The following is a 23562-nucleotide window of genomic DNA, read 5'->3' as shown; positions in this document are numbered from 1 at the left end:
TATTATTTTTACTATAAATATTATAGATACTTTAATTTCATTTATTTGTCACACTATATATAATTTGGGATAAAAAAAATAATGAATTGTTGTAGGAATTGAATTGCGGTGATAATTATTTCATAGGGGATGATTTTCTTCAAGATATTTTGTTACAAACACCACCACAAAGTTTAATCTATTCAGAAAGTGAAAACAATTCTGTTACCGTTAACGGTGATGTTAAGGTTGTTGGGAACATGATTAAAAGTAACAGCTCAAATTCAATAGTGTCTCAACAACATCAACAACAAGAACAAGAACAACAACATGGTTTGAAATCAAAAAAGGTTCCTCGTAAAAGTTTTTCTCCAAAGACATATATTTTGTTTTTTGATAATTCAACTATGATACCAGCTACCCCTAATTCTAAGAATAAACGTAGCCGTGAAAGTACTCAAAAGAGTGAAATGAAAATAAATCAACAAAATGGAGTGAAGAAAGGTAGAAGCAGTTCACAATGTATTGATCATATAATGGCAGAGAGAAAAAGGAGACAAGAATTGTCTGAGAAATTCATTGCACTTTCAGCTACTATTCCTGGCTTGAGCAAGGTAAATTGGTAAATTTCGTATTAAATTATACTACCTCCATCTCATATTAAATAATTAGTTTCATCGGATGCGATATTAGTATAACATATTTTGATCATATTTTTCTAAAATTTTAATATTCCATTTTTATGACAGACAAGGCTTCAATACTTCGAGAAGCAATTGATTATGTGAAACAACTTAAAGAACGTGTTGATGAACTCGAGAAACAAGACAAAAATGTTGGTGTCACGCAGGTGATGGTTCTCCGGAAACCTTATTCATGTGGAAACAATAATTACAATGAAGCCACCAATTTAGGTGAAACAAATTCTGATGATGATTGTAACCATAATATCCTTCCAGAGATTGAAGCAAGAGTCACTGGAAAGGAAGTACTTTATTGAAATCCAATGTGAGAAACAAAATGGAATTGAACTCAAATTATTTAACCATATTGAAAATCTTGAACTCTTTGTCACTGGTAGCAGTGTCTTGCCATTTGGGAAATCTGCAATTTCCATCCCTATTATTGCTCAGGTAAATTAAGCATCAGATTCAATTTTTTGTATTACATATTAACTTAACCTTAATTACATTTTTAGTATTTCTCTCAAATTTTTGGATATAGTGATCCCATAAATTTTTTATTGAGGTGGCATAAAACTTGTACTATACTATTATAAATTCATTTATATGATTCAACATCAATATTTTAAAGTTAGGTCAGTGAAAAAACTTGTCACGTCACCACTTATAGGTCCAACAATTTGAATTTTAAAAACAAGAAATCATTTTCAATAATAAGCTGTAAAAATAGTGAGACCAAATTGCAATCGAGTCTACATATTATTATAAACATAACCTAGTTAGATTGATTTCTAGGTTTGTTTGTATATGTAGACAAATTTGAATATTTCAATTGATATATTTCTATATATATTGCAGATGGGTGATGGGTACAAAGTGACAGTGAATGACCTAGTGAAAAGTATTAGGCAAGTGCTCTTGAAATCTCAAATAGGATGCGAAAGTGATCCGTACTAGTGTATCAAAAAAAAAAAAGTATGACAAGTTCTATTGTGTGGAATTGCAAGTTTTTAATTCTATGCTCTTTTTGAGATAAATTCATTTATATGATTCAACATCAATATTTTAAAGTTAGGTCAGTGAAAAAACTTGTCACGTCACCACTTATAGGTCCAACAATTTGAATTTTAAAAACAAGAAATCATTTTCAATAATAAGCTGTAAAAATAGTGAGACCAAATTGCAATCGAGTCTACATATTATTATAAACATAACCTAGTTAGACTGATTTCTAGGTTTGTTTGTATATGTAGACAAATTTGAATATTTCAATTGATATATTTCTATATATATTGCAGATGGGTGATGGGTACAAAGTGACAGTGAATGACCTAGTGAAAAGTATTAGGCAAGTGCTCTTGAAATCTCAAATAGGATGCGAAAGTGATCCGTACTAGTGTATCAAAAAAAAAAAGTATGACAAGTTCTATTGTGTGGAATTGCAAGTTTTTAATTCTATGCTCTTTTTGAGTTTTGATATAATTTGTTTCATTGTTTTTTTTTTTAAATAAGAGACACATTTTATTAATGAGCTAAGTCATAAAAATACACCTCCTGAATGGAGTAAGGAACCTCCTCTATCCAAATTCTATTTGGATCAGAGTGTGCCAAATGGGCCAAATTATGTGCTATAGAATTAGCCTTTCTAGGGATTACATTGAATCTACACGTGTCTATATGCGATTGCAGCTTCTGGATTTCATTTAGAATCCTCCCAAGATAAGATCTCATGTCTGAAATATCATTTTGAACGAGCTTGAATATCTTTTCATTGTCTGCCACAAAAACCACCCTTTTGATCCGCAATCAATGAACAGCCTCATAGTATGAAGGAGTGCATAAGCTTCTGCAGTCGAAACATCCTCGTAACCATTCGTCTCCCATGCTGCAGATGCCATTACTAACCCCATTTCATCTCTTATGATATCTCCTAAGCCCCATTTTCCTAGATGTTGGAGGTTAGCGTTGTTGTTTGCCTTTACCCACCCATCTTCCGGTTTAATCCATCGTGTTGGACGAGAACACGGCAGAGGACGATCAGAGTGAGAAGGCGAGCCAATCTGTGACGAGGAAGGAGTGTTGGCCTGGATGAATTCATTGATGCAACGTTCAGATCTTTGTATGATGACATCTTCAGGTATGGCCAGATCTTCGAAAACTTGTTGATTACGAGCTTGCCATATGTTGTAAGTTAAGGATGCTATCTGAATGATTAGATCCTCCATCTCTGTTAGAATTATATTAGCAATCCAATCCTTAAAATCATGAATAGGTTGCTCCATAATCTTAAGGTTTAAACATGAGCCGAACCACGTTATTGTGATAATGGGACAGGGCATAAAAACATGGTTAAGGGTTTCTACCTTGGTATGGCATCTAGGACAAAGAGGTATACACTGGATGCCTCGTTTATCAAGTTCAGACTTAACAGGAAGAGAATTATTGAGGATTCTCCAAAGAATAGTTTTATGACGGGGTATAGTGTGAAGAGCCCAAATTTTTTTCCAAAGGTGGGAATATGGGCTACTGATAGTGGGGTTTGGAATTGAACTCGTTTTTCAGCTTTGGATGGCTTTGTATCCACTCTTCACTAAGTAGGAGTCATTATTCTCATGCATCCACATTAGAGTGTCCTTACTATTAGTATTAATAATAGGAATCTGTTTAATTTGGTGAGAGTCAATAAGAAGAAAGTGGAATCAATCATTTGGTGGTTCCAGCCTGAACCATCCTGAAGCAAAAGATCTTTGACCATAGTGACATTAGAGATGCCCCTACTAGTAGTAATAGGTTTGAAACCATTATGTTGGGGAATCCAAATTTCCTCCCATATCTTGATAGTGTTGCCATCCCCAATATTCCAACAACTGCATTTATTCAGTACCCAAAGAGAGTTGAAAATACTCCACCAAGCATAGCTGGGAGCATTGCCTATAGCTGCTTGGAGAACATCAGAGTGAGGGAAGTACTTGGCTTTGAAGCATCTTGACACAAGGGTGTTAGGGTAAATGTGGAACCTCCAAGCTTGTTTAGCCAGCATAGCTAAATTAAAGTCCCTCAGAACTTTAAATCCCATACCTCCTTCATGTTTGGATCTGAAAAGTTTGTCTTTATTGATCCAGTGTTTTTTCCTTTTTGAATCTGTACTACCCCACCAGCATGAGCAGAAAGCTCTTTCAATTTTCTCACAAATCCCCTTAGGTAGTAAAAAGCAGCTCATTATATAAGTAGGAATTGCTTGAGCTACTGCTCTGATCAACACACCTCTACCTTCAAAAGATAGACTCTTTTCTTTCCAACCTTTAAGTTTACTCTAGATTTTATCCATGATGAAGTGGAAATCCTGCTCCTTTGACCTACCAAATTGAGTTGGCATCCCCAAATACTTCTGAATAGTATCACTAATCCTTATAGGAAGATTGTCTTGAAATTTCTTTTTGTGCTCCAAAGAAATATTGGGGTTGAAGATCATTTCTGATTTGTCCATATTAATTCTTTGCCCAGAGGCCTCTTGATATGTAATAAGTATTTCCATTATAGCCTTTGCTTCCTCAGGTTTAGCACTACAAAAAAGAATGTTATCATCAGCATAAAGCAAGTGTGAGATGGCAGGAGCATTAGTGGCAATAGAAACTCCATGAATAGATCCATTGAGTTGACTCTTTTCAATCAAACCAGAGAGGACCTCAGCACAAAGAATAAAAATGTAAGGAGATAAGGGGTCTCCTTGCCTGATTCCTCTCTTTGGTTGAAAAGAGTAAGTAGGTTGACCATTAATAAGGATGGAAAAGGTTACTGTAGTGATACAAAGCATGATAGTATTAATGAGCTTAGGGGGGAAACCCATAGCAGTGAGAGTTTTTTCAATAAAGTGTCATTCAAGGCTATCATATGCTTTGGAAATGTCCAGTTTAATTCCCACATATCCATTGTTTTTCTTTCTCGGTTTCCTGATGTATTGAAAAGCTTCAAAAACTATTAGGGAATTATCAGTTATTAACCTACTAGGGAGAAAAGCGCTTTGATTATCATGGACAATGTGGTGTTATACCCTAATTTTGGACCTAAAAATACTAACTCAATTTTTCCTTTTCTTGCATTTCAAGTCATTTGAACTGTCTCTGATCAATTACATCTTTCTCCGCATTTTATTTCAATGCTACTTGTAAAATTCACATAAAAGGGTATTTTAGTCATTTCCTATGTTAAAATTTCTTTCAATCTTTGAAAAATTGTTTGAGTCTCTTCAATTGGTTAGAATAAGTCTTTGTTTCAATCCTATGTCAAAATCCATTTTAAAAAAAAATGCATTTGGAGTCATTTTGAGTCAGTTTTGCCCCTAGGGGCATTTTAGTCTTTTCATGTAACAAAACTCTGTTTAAACTCTTAAAATTGTCTCTGAGTCTTTTAACTTTGTTTGAATAAGGTCTTGCTTTAATTTCCTGTTAAAAATCCATTTTAAAATTGCACCTGAGTCATTTTTAGTCGTTTTAGCCCTAGGGGCATTTTGGTCATTTCACACGAAATTTCGGCAGAGAGAGGTTACTTTAAAGTACCTCATTTAGGCCATTGGTTCGTTTTAGTCTGTTTTGTCAATTTTAATCGTTTCACTTTACGTTTAGTCAAATTTACCAATTTTTAATTCAATTTTATTTTAATTTTCCTTCTTTTTCCTAAAGGTCCTCAAATTTCCAAAATTTGCATTCAAGTCCTTTTCCTAGTTTTAAATTTTACTTTTAAGTCCTTTCTTTGTTTATTTCGAATTTTAAGTCATTTTTTGCTTTAGGTCCTTTTGAGTCAATTGCAGTCCAGTCCTTTAATTTCAATAAATTGCAAATTGGTCCTTAATATTTTGTTTGCAGGAAAACCCTTTAAGTCCTGGAAATTGCAGAATGGTCCAAAGTTAGTTACAGACTCATGGTCACGTGGCAGGCCCTCATTGGCCTACAGATACACATGGCAGCCTATATAAGGGGCCAAGTCATCAATGCACAGCACAGAATCACCATTCCAGAAAGGACACATCATCAAAACCCTAACAGATTTTCTCTCTCTCTTCAGAAACCCTCGCCACCGTAACCAACATCCCAACCACCACAAAAACCACCGTAACAGAATTTCAACCACGGTAATAAACACCAAATCACACCAATTCCTCGCAAATTCGAATCAAAACCATCACAAGTTCACCAATTCATTGCCAAATACACAAAAATCAACACAAGTTTCCAAGAATCAAAATCAAAAGCTTGCAATTCATCAAAATATTTTCGGATTCAACAAACTCTCAGTGATTACGTTGCGTAATCATCATCATTGAGCTTGTTCCCTGCAATTCAAGCATGAATTTGTCACTGGAGTGACGAATCATACGATCACAGAGATTTGAGAGAGAGAAGAAGAGAAATTGAAGCAAAATCAAAACAGTTCGAAGAAGAAGAAGATCAAAACACCGATTTATTTTCGGTTTCGAAGCTTACCAGAAGAAGCAGAAGCTTGCTCAAGGATCTTTCGTTCGAATCTCCAAACAAATCCAGGTATATTCAAAAAACCTTCTCGTTTTTGCTCATGATCATCATCGAAGGTTTGAAATCAAAGATAAACGGTGAATCGAAGAAAGATTTTGAAAAAGATTCGAAGAAGTTCGGACGAAACCCTAGAAATGTAAATCGTCCAAGATTCACCGTTTATTTCATAAATTTAGGTTCAAATCCATAATCAGTGAAGAAAGTAGTTCGAATTAGGGTTTTGTTTCAAGAAATTTCGAAAAGAAAGTTGAAACCCTAGAAAACCGTAAAGATCCAAAATCAAACCTGTTCAAAACATGTAGATCGAAACGTTTTGAACGTTCTTCTTCAAAGAACATGTAGATCGAAACGTTTCGAACTCTTTTTCTTCAAAAATGTCAAGATCGAACGGTTTGAACAACTTTCTTCAGAAAATAGTAAGATCGAAGTGCTTCGTGTTTGTTCTATGTTGATTTGTGGATTGATTCATAGTTTACGGTTTGAAAATCATGTTTGATGTGTGAAAATCATGAGGAACGAGTGAAAATGATGAGAGAAGACGAGAGAAGATGAGGGAGTCTGAAGAGAAGAGATAGAAAACTAGGGTTGGGAATGATCTTGAACCGGTCTCCCTTGTTTTATATTGGAGTGAACCGAATTGGTTCATTCGAACCGGTCTGGTTCACTCCTGGACCATCTGTGTACGCCGTTTGATCTAGGGTTTAGAATCCTGGATCAATCCAACGTCCCTGATACGTTTGGATGATCCAGGATCCACTTTCCTTTGGGCCTGGACCTGTCCCTTTGCAGATTTTCGTTTTTTCTCCAGTTTTTTGCTATTTCCACATTCTTTCTTTGATAATTGCACCCCTGTCATGACTAATTTGTTTTATAAAATTCCATGAAATATGCATATGTTTTCTTGATAATTTTGTGATGTTTTTGTGTTACTTGTTTACTAAAAACTTTGATGAAAAATATTGTGACAATTTCATGCATTATTACTTGAATTTCATATTAAAAAGTCTTTGAAAATTGCATGACTTGATTCCTTGTCTTGATGGATGGTTATAATTCAAGGTGTATGATCTTGTGGAATTTTGTTACTGCTTGAATGTTGTGTTTGTGTTGAAAATGTGCATATGTTGTTTACTTGCTTGCTTTGCAAGTAATGTTGGTGAATAAATAGTGTAAATAGGTCTAAATTCAATTTAAAATGTAAGGCTTACTATAACTCTTAGATTCTCATTTTAAACCCTGGATTTCATGTCTTGAAAATATGTTGAACCATGAGAGTTACAAGTCATAGTTAAGCCTTGCCTTGGTGAAGAATTTTAGGTCTATTATACATTACTTTTGCTTATTTTATATCCATTTTTTCCCTTTTCTGTTATGATAGCTTTACTTACCTATATCTCTATTCTTTTATGCCTTATATTACTAACCATTTCATCTATTGGTTTCATACATAAGCATCCTATCTCCATCCCATTTCTTGCCATTTAAATCCATGCAACACTTAGTGTGTAATAATTAGATATCTTGTAATTTTTCCCCAATGATTTTAAATTCTTGCAAGACCATAGAATGTATCTAGGCCAATGATGTAAAGGACAATGGACTCTAATAATGTACACCGACACAAGCACCGACACATGCACACACATCACTTTAGGTATATAGCTAGAATATGCATGTTTAGATGTATGTTTAGGATTGTATGTTTAGATGAATGTTTAGGCTTTACACTTAGAAAGATCAATTTTTCCAAAAAAAATATGAACAACATCACTCAAATATTTTTCTTAATAAACCTTGGGATCAAAATCCCATTGAATTTTCCTTTTCTTTTCTTAAATAAAAACTTAATGAATTTTAATCATACTTTGACTTCCTTTTTGCAAAATGACTAATTCAACCTCACAATTTCACAATCTTATGCCCTTGAGGCCTCTCTCTCTCCTTCTTCAAAATTCCAATTTTCAAACTTAAAATCAACCAACAAAAACAAAAACATTTTTTTTGGAAGAGAACTACGGTAGATTTGATCCCTTAAACGGGTACGTAGGCAAGGAATCAAAATTCCTTCAATTCAAATAAAATAAAAATCCAAAAACATTCTTCTCCCTCCAATTCTTCACTTAGTAAAACTTTTAGGTGTAAATATCATCTTCAAATAGCATTTAAAAATAAAGCGCGCGCGTAGAAATTAAAGACGGTTCCTATAGGATACTATAGTCGTTATGGGTGCCTAACACCTTCCCGTAGCGAAAACAACTCCCGGACCTCGATTCTCAAGGGTTTTGCTTACTTTTTCCCTTCCCAAGAAAAAATGAGATATCACCGGTTAAAAAGGTTCAAACGTAATCAATGTTTGACACCCTAAAACCAAGATAAAACATGTGGGAAAGAACCTTTTTGACCCTGTTGGCCAGAGTTTTAGTGATGATTTTCAAAATAACATTACACAAACTAATAGGTCTGAAATCAGATGATTTATTATAAATATTAATTTTAGGAATAAGACTAATAAAAGTGTTGTTAATATTATGAATAGACCCATTATTATTTAGGATATTTAAAACATAGTTACGAATGTCTGGTCCAATGACTTCCCAATAATTTTGGTAAAATAAGGCAGATAAACCATCAGGGCCTGGGACTGAATTAGCCTTCAGGCTTTTTATGGCTATTTCTACCTCCTTACTAGTAAAATCAGTATTCAAAATGGAAAAGTTATTGGGGGAAATTCTGTTTTTAACTACATTATAAATATCTTGATTATCCTGAGTAGCAGAGCTTTTAAAAATATTTTGGAAGTGATTTATGAATATAGATTGAATTTTGTCACTATCCTGCCAAGTAGAGCCTGAGGAATCCTGAATAGAATGAATGGTGTTCTTCCTTTTTCTTTGATTAGCCTTGTTGAGATCTCCATGTTTGAGCCAATAAACTTTGGCTCTTTGAGACCACCAAAGTTCCTCCTGCTTTAGTAAATCATCTAGGGAAGCTTCCATAGCCTTGATTTGGTTCATACTGTTTTGGGTAGGGATGGTTTTCTTGATAACATCCAAAGATAGCTGGAGTTTGTTGATTTTCTTAGAAATATTTCCATATTTAGATTGACCCCAAGCAGATAACTGGTCCAAGGTGAGTTGAAGCTTTCTGATACTATCTCCATGAGTGTGTTTCCAGGAATTTTCTACTATCTGAATACTCTCCTGATCCTGAGCCCATAGTTGCTCAAATCTCTGTATTTTCCTGTGTTTTTGCTGACTATTGTGTTCATTAAGAGCAAAAAATTCCAACAAGATAGGATTGTGATCTGAAGTGTATCTGAGGAGGTGATGATTGCAGAATCTAGGAAAAAAGTTAACCCAATTAGAATTGGCACAAAACCTGTCTAGTCTCTCTTTAATATGGTCACTATTAATCTGGTTATTAGCCCAAGTGAATTGGTCCCCTATGTACCCTAGATCATTAAGGTCACAATTATTAAGAGTGTGATTAAACAAATTAGTATGGTGGTAATCAATACCATTCCCACCTACCTTCTCTGAACTATTTAATACTCCCTCCATCCCTCAATAGATGACCTAGTTGACTCTAACACACGTACCAATGCATATGTTTTATCTTTGATATCTTCAATTCTCTACTGAAAAAAATTATGAAAATTTAATATTTTAAAAATATTCATCGAGACGAATCCAACAACATCTTACATGATATTATTTATCTTTATGAATTAGTAGAAAAACATGGTCAAAGTATGTCAAGTCAATAATGTATATTGTCAACTAGGTCATCTATTGAGGGTCGGAGGGAGTATAAGGTTAAAATCTTCAAAGACAAGCCATTTAGAGGATTTCCTGGTTTGATAAAGTTTATTAATAGAAGAGCAGGTTAAATGTTTTTGGGAATGGTATGGAAATCCATACATACCAGTTACAAACCAGGAAGTATGCAAATTATAAGAAGTAATGTACATGTCAATATGATTTTTATTAGAATTTAAAATGGTAAGGGTTACATCATTGGACCACATAAGGGCTAAGCCACCAAATCTGTGGCCATTAACAAAAGTAAAATCAACAATGAAATGATTTGGGAGGGAATTACTAACTAAGCATGACTTAACTTTTTTATCCTTAGCCTTAAGCCTTGTTTCCATTAGAAAAACCAGATCAGGAGCTTGAGTTTTTAAGAACCTTTTAACGGCTCTAGCTGCAGAGGGGTTTCCAATCCCCCTGCAGTTCCAGGATAGATGCTTCAGTGTGGCTGGTAGGACTTATTAGTAAGGCATGCCATATGCATTTCATGAGTAGGATTCTCTATGTTGTTGTCTTCCTTTGGGCTAGCAGCATCCAGCTTTCTCTTGTTGATTGTGTGCTTTGTGGGGTTCTTAGCCAGTTGGTTACCTTGTGTCTCCATAGTACCTAGGTGAAACTGAGTGACCATTTGGGTAATTGGGGTAGTGTGCACAAAATTTTGCACTTGGCTCAAATGGGAGTATTCCTGGTGTATGTTTTGCCTAGTAGTAGACTTACCTTGTTTCTTCAAGCTCATAGTAGCCATCTTTTCCATAATGCCTTTAGGAATGGGGCTGAATTGCCTTCCACTAAGGGATTTCATTGGGTTGCTACAGAATGTCTTATCCTTCTTTTCTATGATTCTGCGCCCATAGTTCTTAGACCTAAGCCAGGCCCACCTAGGATTGGTATCTCCCTCCAATGGAATATGTGTGTTCCTGAAGTATTCCATATTGTGACCAATTAGGCCACATCCATAGCAAAACATGGGTAGATTTTCATACCTGGAATCTACCCAATTGATACCATCATCATCATTTCCTATATACATCCCAGCCCTTAAAGGGTGAGTAATGTCAAACAGGGTTTTGATTTTCACAATTCTTGCATTGCGAGGAAAATCATAGAGACCCACATCAAGAACAGTGCCCAGTTGGGACCTCATTTCCTTACCCATAGTCAGAGATTTGCAGTGAAGGGGTAGGCCCCAAAATTGAATCCAGAGAGGTATATGACTGAAATCTAGGTTACCCATATCCAGATTACGATTCCACCCATGTAATAGCAGCCAGCAGTTCCTGATTATCTAAGGGTTGCCTTTAAGAATTCTTTGTAGATCCACCTCATTTTCCATCTTGATCTGTAGAATTTTTCCCTCTAATTCACTAATTTTGAATCCCTTAAGGTTGCACCATATGCCAGACAAAGTGTTGTGTAGAACCTGAATTGGAATAGGTTTTTATGATAAAATCTTACCCAAGATACTATTTTTACACTGATCAATGCTTTCCTGAACATCTTCATCTTGGTAGTAAAAGAACGGATCAGAATTGTTGTTGATTTCTGGGCTCACATCTTCTTGATGTTGATTGTGCAAATCTTGTGCAGGTAGAGGACTGTCTTGACCAGGATATTGATTATTGTTGTTGGACCCTTCTCCAAAATGTTGTTGGTAGAAAAAATTCTGGGTGGGGGAAGGTATCTGAAGTTTTTGTATTTTGTGAGGGCGAAGTGGGGTGGAAGGGTTATTGGTTGGGGAATCTTGATTAATGGTGTTTGAGAGTACACCTTTGTCTTTAGATTGATACATGGTGAGGATGGAGGGCTGAAAGAAGGAGGTGGTTGGAAGAAGACGAAAAGGAAGGAGAAAGGTGATGTAGAAAGAGACAATCAGGGAAGAGGGTAAACCACAGAGGGAGGGAAAGGAAAGCTAGATGATAACAGAGCACCACAAGGTGTAATTGCAACCTAGTTTGTTTTATTGTTGATCGTATATATAATGATATCTGTAAATAATGGACAATGCTTACTAATGACATTGAGGGTTCACCCTAAACTAATTGTCGAGTGGATTTAAACACCAAAGATAGGTTAATTATTTAAGGTTTGACAATATATATGTCACTAATAGAATTTGAGTGTTGTAAATATAAAAAGGATAAACTTAGGAATAGTTTAGCCCAATTTATAAACACAATTTTTTTTTCAGACACAAAATCTACCTTGAATATTAAGAATATATACAATTTTTAACTTTCAAACCGTTTTTTTTTCTTCGCCACAATTCTAAGATCACGCATATTTAAATTGTATTTTACGCATCGTCTCATTTTTGCATGTCTAAATAACACAACAATCTTTTTTTTTTTTTTTGTCTGAATAGCACACTTACTAGACACCGTATCTTATTAATTTTTTAAAATTTTGACTCTTTGATTGTTTTTCGTTTTTTTATTTTAAAATAGGATCGTTGGATCGTGCAATTCTATTGTATGGTATAGTGAACCATCAACAACCAATTTTTTTCCCCTTTTTTCATCTTTTTTTACTTCCTCTTCTTCATCATCTTCAATATTGCCTTCATAAAAAAAAAAAAAAAAAAACCTAGAAATCCAAAAATCACATCTCGTTCAACCAAAAATCATGTTTCAATCTTTTATGCTTCCAATATTTTCTTTAATGGTCATTAGCATATGACATAATTGAGTGTTGTATAATCTTTTCTTCAAGTTTAGCCATTAACTCAATGACCAACACCAAGTCACAGTCCAGCACGAACACCGCAACTTCGTTGCTTTAATTGGAGGATATTGTAATCTCAAGCACACGTAAGATGACGGAGTTGAAGATGAAGCGCATTCGGTGTCGCTGTTTCCACTTTGTTAAAATTCAAAATAGCATAAGAGGAAGTATATATTTGGCAAAAAATAATTGGTTCAGACAAATGGGCATGTGGCTAATGATCCTTGAATCAAGTAAGAGGAAGTATATATTTGGCAAAAAATAATTGGTTCAGACAAATGGGCATGTGGCTAATGATCCTTGAATCAAGTAAACTTGAATTGTGCATAAATAGAAAAATGATGATCAATAATGAATTTGAAGAAAATTGATTAAGTCTTTAGTAGAATAATGACTTAAGTTTTTGGACTTGGTTTTTTGTCTCTTTTTCTTTCTTCTTTACATGCTAAGAACATCAACTCTAATTAAATTCTCATCTATTAATTTTACTTTTGAATTAATAATCAATTTGCAATATACAGTTAAAACTCTATAAATTAATAATGTCAGGACCGGAGAAATTTATTAATTTAGAGAGTTATTAATTTATCGATAAATTAATAATTATTAATTTAAAGAGTTTTTAAGTACATACCAAACAAAAAGGCAAATTAGTCTATGCCTCTTAGAATTACATTGCACCGAACCTTGGGACTCAACGTAAATTAGTAACTACTGTGTTCATATGCATTGGAAATCAATAATGACTTTTGAAGTACAGTAAATGTAAACAAGAGGAACAAATGTGTTCAATGTATTCTTAATATATTTTTTTTCAGTTTCTATGAATTATTAATTTATGATTTTCTTGGGACCGAAAATTATAAAGGGATCTCCCAAAAAATTATTATCTTATTATTTTATCGAGTTTTTCAATTTTTTACATTGACCCAAGTCGGGACCAGACAAATTTATTATTTTAGAGAGTTTATTAATTTACCGAGAATTAATTTAAAGAGTTTCTATTGTATCCATCTTTCGCATTCTCAATCTTGGACAGCCTTTTACAAAGATGAGAACCCAATTTTCCGCTATTTCATGTGTTTGGATTTTTTATGATGGTGGGTGATAACCAGGGCTATGTGAAGGAAGTTGCAGAGAGCATCGAAGCTAAATTCCCCAATGTAAAAATTGTGCAGGTTACAACAACCAACTTTTTTTTAAATTTTTTTTTTTTGAAATAACAAACTTTTTTTTTGATGAAAACCCCAATTTTTAATCATTATTATTATGAGAAAATGACATGCATTTTCGGTAGAAAATCAATTGGATAGACTAATGTTTGATTTGATTAAAGTAATAATTTTAAGCATACTAGTATGGAAACCCGTGTCAAGCACGGGCTAGAATTTCGTTGATAAATTTGATATATTGGTGAAGATGTGGTATCATGCTCATTTATGCGGTCGTTCTGTGTTCAATGAGTCGATCCACACCAATGTTGGCTCTCCTGTAAGGTCTAACGACAATATCATAACGCGGTTCAACTTTGTGGGAGAAACAAAAGCAGTTCCTAATAGTAGATCACAGATGTAGAGAGTCTCATACAAAAGAAATTCATATTTATAAGGAATATTTACTTAATTAACCTTTTTTCCATAAAACTTTTTTTTGGATGTCTTTAGCTTTCATTCTATTTTTGTATTCAACCTCTATTATTTCAAATTCATTCACATCTAGTGTTTGGGGATGTGACAATGGAAAATGCAGATGAGTTTGCAGAATACATGTTTATTAGACATTTAAAAATAATGCAACTTTTTTTTTTAATTGTGTCTTACTTTTTAGTAATAATACCCTAAAAATATTCAATTTCTTCACCAAAACCATATAATTTCCGATAACTCAATCTATTATATACTCTCACTGATAAAACACATTGCTTATTTTCCTTTTATTGTTTCTCTCAAGTTCAATTTTTTTGTATTTGTTTTTCTTTTTCTTTCTAGTTTCATTTCTATCTTCTCATGAAAGAAAGGAACATATACCTCCCTTCATGAAATCACCACCAATCAACATTTCTGAACATGTTGTGCCTCAATTTGACCTTATTTGACTACATCACAAAATCACAGACGCTGAAAGTCGCACACTTAATTAAGATATGTTAATGTGTCAAGTGTGAGTTAATGTTATACATTGAATGGAAGCGTAGATTTTGAACGACGTATAAGTGAGATGAACAAAATATCTAATGCCTTAAAGTTTTATGTGAAGCTGCGATGTCAATCTCACTTGTATGATTGCTATTGACCTAATATGATCATCCAACCCAATGGACTCACTCGGAAGTCCCAACATTATGCCAACAATATGATAATTTGTTTTGTTAGATTTTGGTTGTTAATTGCTTAATTTTTTATCTTAAACTTTAGCTATTGGATGTCATTCCTTCTCATGCTATATTTTTTTATTCAATGGCGAGATTTGGTCTTTAGCTATATGATCCTCTGTTATTTCAAATTCTTTCACTTTTGGTCTTTGGCGAGATTTGACAATGGAAAAAAGCATACGTGTTATTGAGTTGACAAAATATATGCTTATTAGAAATTCTAAAATAATGTGGCGTTTTTTTTTTATTTAGTCTAATTTTTTGGTTAAGTATTTACTCAGAAATCTCCAACTCATTTTCTAATTTATTTTCTAACTTCTCATGAAATAAAGGAACATAAACCTCCATCCGTTAAATCACCATCAATCCACTTTTTTTTACCATGATATGTCTTCATCTGATCTTATCTGGCTAAGTTACTAAATCACTGATGTGGAGAGTCTCACACTTAAATGGAGAGATGTTAATATGTCTTATATCATTTAAAGTTCTAGATTGGATGCAATAGTAGAAAGTGGAAAACATATAAGTAAGGTTACCCGTATATGTAATGCCTTTCGAATTTGGATAAAGGTGTGATGTTAATCTCACTTGTGTAGTTGCTCTTAGTCTAATGTGATTATCCAACTCAATTTAGGCTCCCACAGAAGTCCTAATTGGATGATCAATTGTTTTCTTCATTTTTGGACGTCATTTGCTTAATCCTTTTCTTTATCGTGAAAGAAAGGGAAAAACTCCTTGTATGAAACCACCATCAACCCATATTTTTTAGCATGTTGTGCATCCTTTTGACATTATTCAGCTATGTCTCTTTATCATATTGGGAGAGAGTCTCACACTTAAGAGAGAGATGTTAATGTGTCAAGTGTGAGTTAAAGTTTCACATTGGATGCAAAAGTAGATGTTAAACAAAATATAAATGAGATGATTGATATATCTACTGACTTGAGGTTTTGGTTCCATATGTAGTGTCATTTTTTCAATTCCTTCAATAAACCCATAAAACTACTAACAACTTTTGAAAAATATGTTTTACGGAACCCTAATCAGCAAGAACAATTAAACCATTAATTTCTTTCAGTAAAAAATCAAGATGAGAGATGGTTTAGGTATAAGGGATATTTCATTTGTCATGATTTATTTGAAATAGAAATCCATTTCCTATTTCATTGCAATTTTCCAACTCTAAGGGTTTAGTCTAGTAGTAATGGGACAAACTTTGAATCTACAGATTCTGAGTTTTGAGCTCTGCTAGTATCCTCGAGGAGATGTAAATGTAAATATATTTGTGAGAGAACTTTTTATCTCTAAGGTCTTCCTTACATTGCACAAAATCATCACTCTCTCACCATATTTTTTTTTACTAAAAATAAATTCATTGTAATTTTTGTTGTTTTTCAATAACGGCATGAAATGTTATACCTCAAGAATCATTATATATGGTGCAATGATCATTAAGAGATTATCACATGGACATTTTTACTTATACCTCAAACTCCTTTAACAAACTGATGTAATTACCGACAACTCGATTCTCGATACTCTAATAGACAAAACAAAATGCATATTTTTCTCCTTATTGTTTCTCTCAAGTTCAAATTCTAGTTTTATACTCAGTTACTTTTAAATTTTGAATTAACTGATTTGTTTTAACATTTCTAGTCAGAAGTACACAAAAAATGATAACTTTAGCTTTATTGTTGGAGTGATCAAATTCCATTTATTTTCATATTTGAAATTTTGAATTCATATATATCGACAGTTATTGCATTGGTTGTAAAATCTCACCTAAAAAAGCAATTGATCCGCCTATTAAAATGGTTTTCCATATATAAAAGACTAAGCTAAATTGGTAATGTATATTTTTTGAATGACTAACTAATATATAGTATTTCTTTTTTTTTTTTACAAATAAGTGATACATTCTTTCAAATTGATATAGTACATCGCTATACAAATTCAAAGTCGCTAAAAATAAAAAAGATATATATGCGAATAAACTCACAGGTCACAATATCCTTGTTAATAGCATAAAACGACATAGTATTCTTTTTTTTTTTTTCTTTTGAAAGGAACTCATGGCATTTATATTATATTCTACTTGTTGTGAAATACTCCCCTTCATGTGAAAGACTAATAGTATTTCCTTTTTTCTTTTGAAAGGAACACATAACATTTACTCGTTTTTTTTTTTTTTTATAAATTAAGCATATATTAAAAAAAATTGGTTACTTTTTTGTTGTTCTTGAAATCACTTTTAAATGTTTAAATGTTTATGTTCTATATTATAGTTCATTAATACGTAAGATTTATGCATTAAACTATAATATTCACATTAAAATGTGATTTTAAAAGTTAAAAAAAAGATATCATTTTCTTTAAAGAAAAAAAAGTGTTTTTTTAGAAAAGGGAAATAAACCCGTTCTATTTTCTTGCAGACAGTATGAGCCCTCTTAGCCATGCCAAACACCAAGACAACAGTCAAAACAACATCACACTGAGACAATGACATTACTAAAAATCGCGAACAAAAAACCTAATCAAGGGTAAACTACTTGTATAAATTAAAAGAGGGGAAAAAGGATTAAGATAGGTGATTCTTGACCAAAATATGAGCAAAGACCATCTCATTTATTATGAAAGAAGAAGAAGAAAGAGATAATTTAAAGAGAAGGTGACATTTATCTCTCTAAAACAATTAGGGTTAGTTAGATTAGTTTTTTTATGTCCTCGTGAGCTTAGCTCAGTTGGTATGGACAATGCATAAAATATGCAAGGTCCGGGGTTCGAACCCCGGCCACCACCAAAAATAAAGATTAGTTAGGTCCGGGGTTCGAACCCCGGCCACAACCCCGGCCACCACCAAAAGATTAGTTTTTTATGGCTTAATTGCAATTTTATCGCTTTCTTTTCATCATTTTATGGAATTGGTCTCCCTATTTTTATTTTTATCAGTTTTGGTCCAACCATCATATTTTTCAACTAAAAATCGGTGATGTGATATCTTCATTTATGGCTTAATTGCAATTTTATCGCTTTCTTTTCATCATTTTATGGAATTGGTCTCCCTATTTTTATATTTATCAGTTTTGGTCCAACCATCATATTTTTCAACTAAAAATCGGCGATGTGATATCTTCATATTTTAGACCAAATATTTGATAGAGCGGTCAAAACTGTCAAATTTTAAAATAAAAAGACCAATTCGATAAAATAGTAAAAATAGGAGGACTAACCCTGAAATTAGACCTTTTTATACAGTTAAAACTCTATAAATTAATAATGTCAGGACCGGAGAAATTTATTAATTTAGAGAGTTATTAATTTATCGATAAATTAATAATTATTAATTTAAAGAGTTTTTAAGTAATTATGCTGTACATATCAAACAAAAAGGCAAATTAGTCTATGCCTCTTAGAATTGCGTTGCAGCGAACCTTGGGACTCAACGTAAATTAGTAACTACTGTGTTCATATGCATTGGAAATCAATAATGACTTTTGAAGTACAGTAAATGTAAACAAGAGGAACAAATGTGTTCAATGTATTCTTAATATTTTTTTTTCAGTTTCTTTGAATTATTAATTTATGATTTTCTTGGGACCGAAGATCATAAAGGGATCTCCCGAAAAATTATTATCTTATTATTTTATCGAGTTTTTCAATTTTTTATATTGGTCCAAGTCGAGACCGGACAAATTTATTATTTTAGAGAGTTTATTAATTTACCGAGTATTAATTCAAAGAATTTCTACTGTATATAACTACATAACATACAAACCACGGAAATTGTTTTTTCACAATTCATGTGTCAAAAAATTAAAAATTACCAAAACTTTCCGAATAGAAGCCTCCAATCATCTTATCATATGTGCCAAAAAAAAAATTAAACTGACTAAATCCTTGCAAATATAGTACGATTTGGAATTAAATTCATTTCATAACTATACATTGTATAAAATTTAATAATTTATAATTTTTCTTTTGGTTCACATAGAAAACACCACTGCGATTCACACACAACTGCATGGTCATAAAATTCCAAGGTCAGGTGTTTAAACTCGAGAGAGGGTGTCCAACTTCACATTATCAATATCGAAATTTCCAAATTGATACCTCATAATCGACATTGTTAATATCGCCATTTCCGAATACACATTATCATCTATATTTTATATGACTATTTTGCATGTAATAATGGAGATATTGTTAATATAGAATACAAATTATAATGGAGATATTGATAATGTGAAGTTAAATAGTCATATAAAATATTTTATATGACTATTTTGCATGTAATAAATTGATACCTCATAATCGACATTGTTATTATTCTTTTTTTAATAGAAAAAATAAATTTTTATTATAGTTGAATAGCAAAGCGTTGCTATTATTCCAATATAGTTTCTCTATAATTTTCAAGAATTATGTTTTCGTAAATATATCATTTCAACCATATAATTTCCAAGATATCATCCATATTAGATCAAGAACAACCATATAAATGAGTTAGACAATACATCTTTATCAAAAATATTAGAGTGATGATTGGCTGATTCCCTTCATTTTTTTTTACAGGAATTTATTTTTTAAAATAGAAATATTTTGTGATCAAACATGTATAATTATCTACAGCGGTTTATGGTCAAGAGACAATAAAGAGCGGTATTTTTTTTAAGTGAGAAGTCATGGAAAAAAATTAGTCTTTGATATTTTTTTTTTTACTTATAGTCTTTGATTTAAATAGTACATAAAAAATATTAATATGTCCAAAAAAAAAAATACTACTGCCAATTTCAAAATTTATACAACACAATATAATTAATCATAGAGCGGATTAAGGAGAGGTAATTATTAATTGACATTAATTTACACATTAACGTGGATATTAATATTTTTAATGAAAATATTGTATTGAATTATTATCACTTAATTACGTGACATCATCATGCTAGATTGTAGGTAGAGTTGGAGGACCTCTTGGATGGAATTATGTGACATGGATATGTTTACTCTTTTTTCTTCATCTTTTTTTAAGACAAAGGACATGTTACATTGATTGATATTGTATAATGTGTCTTATGTCCTTTTTTTCTTTTTAAGGGAATCCGATGTCTTGTTTGGAGAGTTTGTAAATGTCTCATTCCTTTATAAAGATTTTTTTTTTGACAAACCATTACAAAGATTTTTATTATCATCGTATCTCTTATGAAACCTATTGTAGTAAACAAATGTTAAATATGAGGTTAATTTTATGTTATTAAAAAAATCATTATACATCTTTTAACCTATAAGAAGCTTTTAAACATTAGATCTATTTAAATTTCCAAACAATTTTTTATTAACAATTTAAAATTTACATGTTTGTCTCAATTACCACAAATGGAATTTAAATTTACATCTTCGTCTCAATTACCACCACAAATGTCACACAAATCAAAATGTTTAGATTCATTCTATATTATTGGGTTTTAGGCTTCTTAATTCAAAAAAAAAAAAAAATGATCCATCTCATATAATTATATGATTCAACTATGATTTCCGCATAATTATATTGAGTTATTCCATAAAAAAATAAATAGAAAATAGATATCTCATTGAGTCATGTAGGACACCAAAATAGATTTTATACAGTTTGAGATTAGCTAAATAAAAGAAATAACATTGTAAACATCAAAAGGAAATAATGTTTCTTTTAAAAATCAGAAGGGACAAATTGATTTAATTCAAACCATATGATCGTTCAAATCTTGAGCTATAATGTTACCATCTTTTGATTAAATTACATATCTACTATATACAACAAAAACAACTGCAATCAAAATTAGAAACCATGTATTGACTTGATAAACACCACAAAACCCATAAATAAGATTTGCTCATAATATTCTATTGTCATATAGATGTACCAAAAAATGATGTGGTAGACAAAATATGTGTATGATACCTTCATCACAAAGATACCTTTTCACAACAAATAAATGATAAATATGAATTATTGACATGAAGAATTGAAAACTAAGAGAGGAAGATTATAGTAAAGTTAATAACTGGGAGAAAATGGTAAAGGAGCGAGATCTATGGAATGAATGAAACTGAGAAAAAGCAAAGGTGAATATATAGCCATAAAAGACATTTAGGAGAGATTATTTTGAAATTTAAAATTCATAAAAAACGGTATTAATGAGAAATAATATACAGTTGACCATTGTTTTTGAACTGTTACTATACTATAATTCTCATTAATTGTGTTGAACACCACGATACAAAACCATGATGATGTAGATTAGTGTAATAACTGTTGAAGACAAAATCCTTATTTGATGTTTTAAAGATTACAAACATTTAATACTTGTTTTTTAACTTGTTATCTACTAATGAATTTTGTGAGAAATGTTTCATGAGAATGTTCTTAACATAAGAAGAAGGTTCTTTGCTCACAAGACAAGTTAAAAACGTCCTTATCAAAGCAATTAAGCAAAAGGACATAAATGGACTTTTTGGTACAAAATCAAGAAGCAAAATATTCTCTATGTCTCACCAAAAGAAGATACTTGGTATACATGACATAAATAGAATATCATATGATTACATAAAGGCTTTGCACTTTGAAAAGAAATGGAAAAGCACGTGCCAAAGAAAAAGAAGAAACAAAGCTGTTTTACAAAGAAAGAATGTTCTTGAGAACATTCTGGTGAAACTACAAATATGGATAAGGATGCTGTCATTCAAACACAGCCAATTACAACTCATGCACAGCTGTATTACAACCTCACGTGGGCTGTCTCAAATGGCTAGGAAGAAGAGAATGTTCTTCAGAACATTCTTCACTTGGAACAACACATTTTTTGCAACACTTGTGCATCAAGCAACAAAAAGCAAGAGCACATGGGCTGTTTTTCATACACGCTTCACAGCTGTATGTTCATGTATAATTTCAAGTGAGCTTCACAAATCAAGCCTCTATAAATACAAGCATATGGCAAGGCTAATTCTTCAAGAGCTTACACACAAGAATTCCATTCTCTCATTCACGTGAATATTCAAAAGAAATATTCTCAAGCTCTTCAACAACAACAACAAAGCAAACTACACATATCTTTCTTATTAAGCTTAGATATCCCTGAGAGTTTACAACAAAGCAAACTACACATATCTTTCTTCTAAGTTTAGATATCCCTGAGAGTTTGTATTTAAAATATCTCTTTGAGATATTATTTTGAAATCTCCACGTGAGATACTTTTTCTCTTTTGAGATTCCATTTTTTTACCAACACCCACCACCATACAAATTGTAACTAGATCTCAAGTCTATTAGGCTTAATAGTTTGAGATAGAACTTTTCTTGTGTGATCAAGATTAGTAGAAGCCTGCTGAGGTCGATAATACAGAGTGTAACGGACTGATCTGGTGTGATCAACAAATTATAGTGCTATTCAGAAGTTTCTGATAGCAGGATACTATAGTGGATAATCTCACACGTAGTGTGGGGACTGGACGTAGCCGGTTAGGCGAACCAGGATAAATCTCTTGTGTTCTCTCTCTTCTCTCATCTCTTAATTTCTGGCCGTCACATATAACTATAATTAAATATATTAATTTTCCAGAGTACTCTGGTCCTTAAAACTAAAATTAAATAATTAACCTACCACTTAATAATCCAGAACTTTCTGGTCCTTTATCGCTTTATTTATTTCAGTTATATATATCCAGAGTTTTCTGGTCCTTTATCGTTTTATTTATTTCAGTTAATTATCCAGAGTTTTCTGGTCCTTTACTGCTTTATTTATTTCAGTTATATATCCAGAGTTTTCTGGTCCTTTACTGCTTTATTTATTTCAGTCTTTTATTCCAGAACTTTCTGGTCCTTTTATTTATTTTATTATCCAGAGTCCTCTGGTCCTAATATTATAATATTATATTATTACTAACACTAACCAAGATTTTCTTGAGCATATATTTTTATTTAACTTCCAGGAATAATTTTTAAAAGGGTCACAATTCAAACCCCCCTTTCTTGTGACGTTTATTGCTACTTCAATTGGTATCAGAGCCCGGTCTCTGAAAAAGATAAAGCACTTAACACGTGCTAGAGGAAAAGATCCAGAAAGAAGCAATGTCTTACATACCAGAAGGACTTTCGTGTACTAGGCCTCCATTATTTAATGGAAAGAACTATTACTTCTGGAAAGGGAAAATGGAACTATTCCTAAAATCTCAAGATATAAATATGTGGAAAGTTGTCACTGACGGTAACTTCATACCACAAACCACTGACGCAGTCACGGCTGTAGTGACTATCAAGTCTGAGGCGTCATGGACTGATGACGAGAAAAAGAGAGTTCTCTTAAACTCTAAAGCTCAACTCTTTTTACAATGTGCTTTAACCATGGAAGAAAGTGAAAGAATATATGAATGCAATACTGCAAAAGATATTTGGGACACTTTAAAAATTCACCATGAAGGAA

The 23562-nt window shown here is 32.3% G+C and overlaps 1 pseudogene across 1 annotated transcript; it reads left to right on the top strand.

Annotated features, from left to right (window-relative positions):
- Positions 1-550: 550 nt before the first annotated feature.
- On the top strand, positions 551-1676 carry LOC146925899 (transcription factor bHLH18-like; annotated as a pseudogene). The gene is made up of 3 exons (XR_015033977.1): positions 551-593; positions 729-1112; positions 1521-1676. The product of XR_015033977.1 is annotated as a transcription factor bHLH18-like (transcript).
- The last annotated feature ends 21886 nt before the right edge of the window (positions 1677-23562 follow it).

This window comes from Medicago sativa, chromosome 4, assembly GCF_051527215.1.
Source record: "Medicago sativa cultivar Bolivia chromosome 4, Bolivia_mono, whole genome shotgun sequence".
Taxonomy (NCBI): Eukaryota; Viridiplantae; Streptophyta; class Magnoliopsida; order Fabales; family Fabaceae; genus Medicago; species Medicago sativa.
This window is presented reverse-complemented; position numbering and strand designations above follow the sequence as displayed.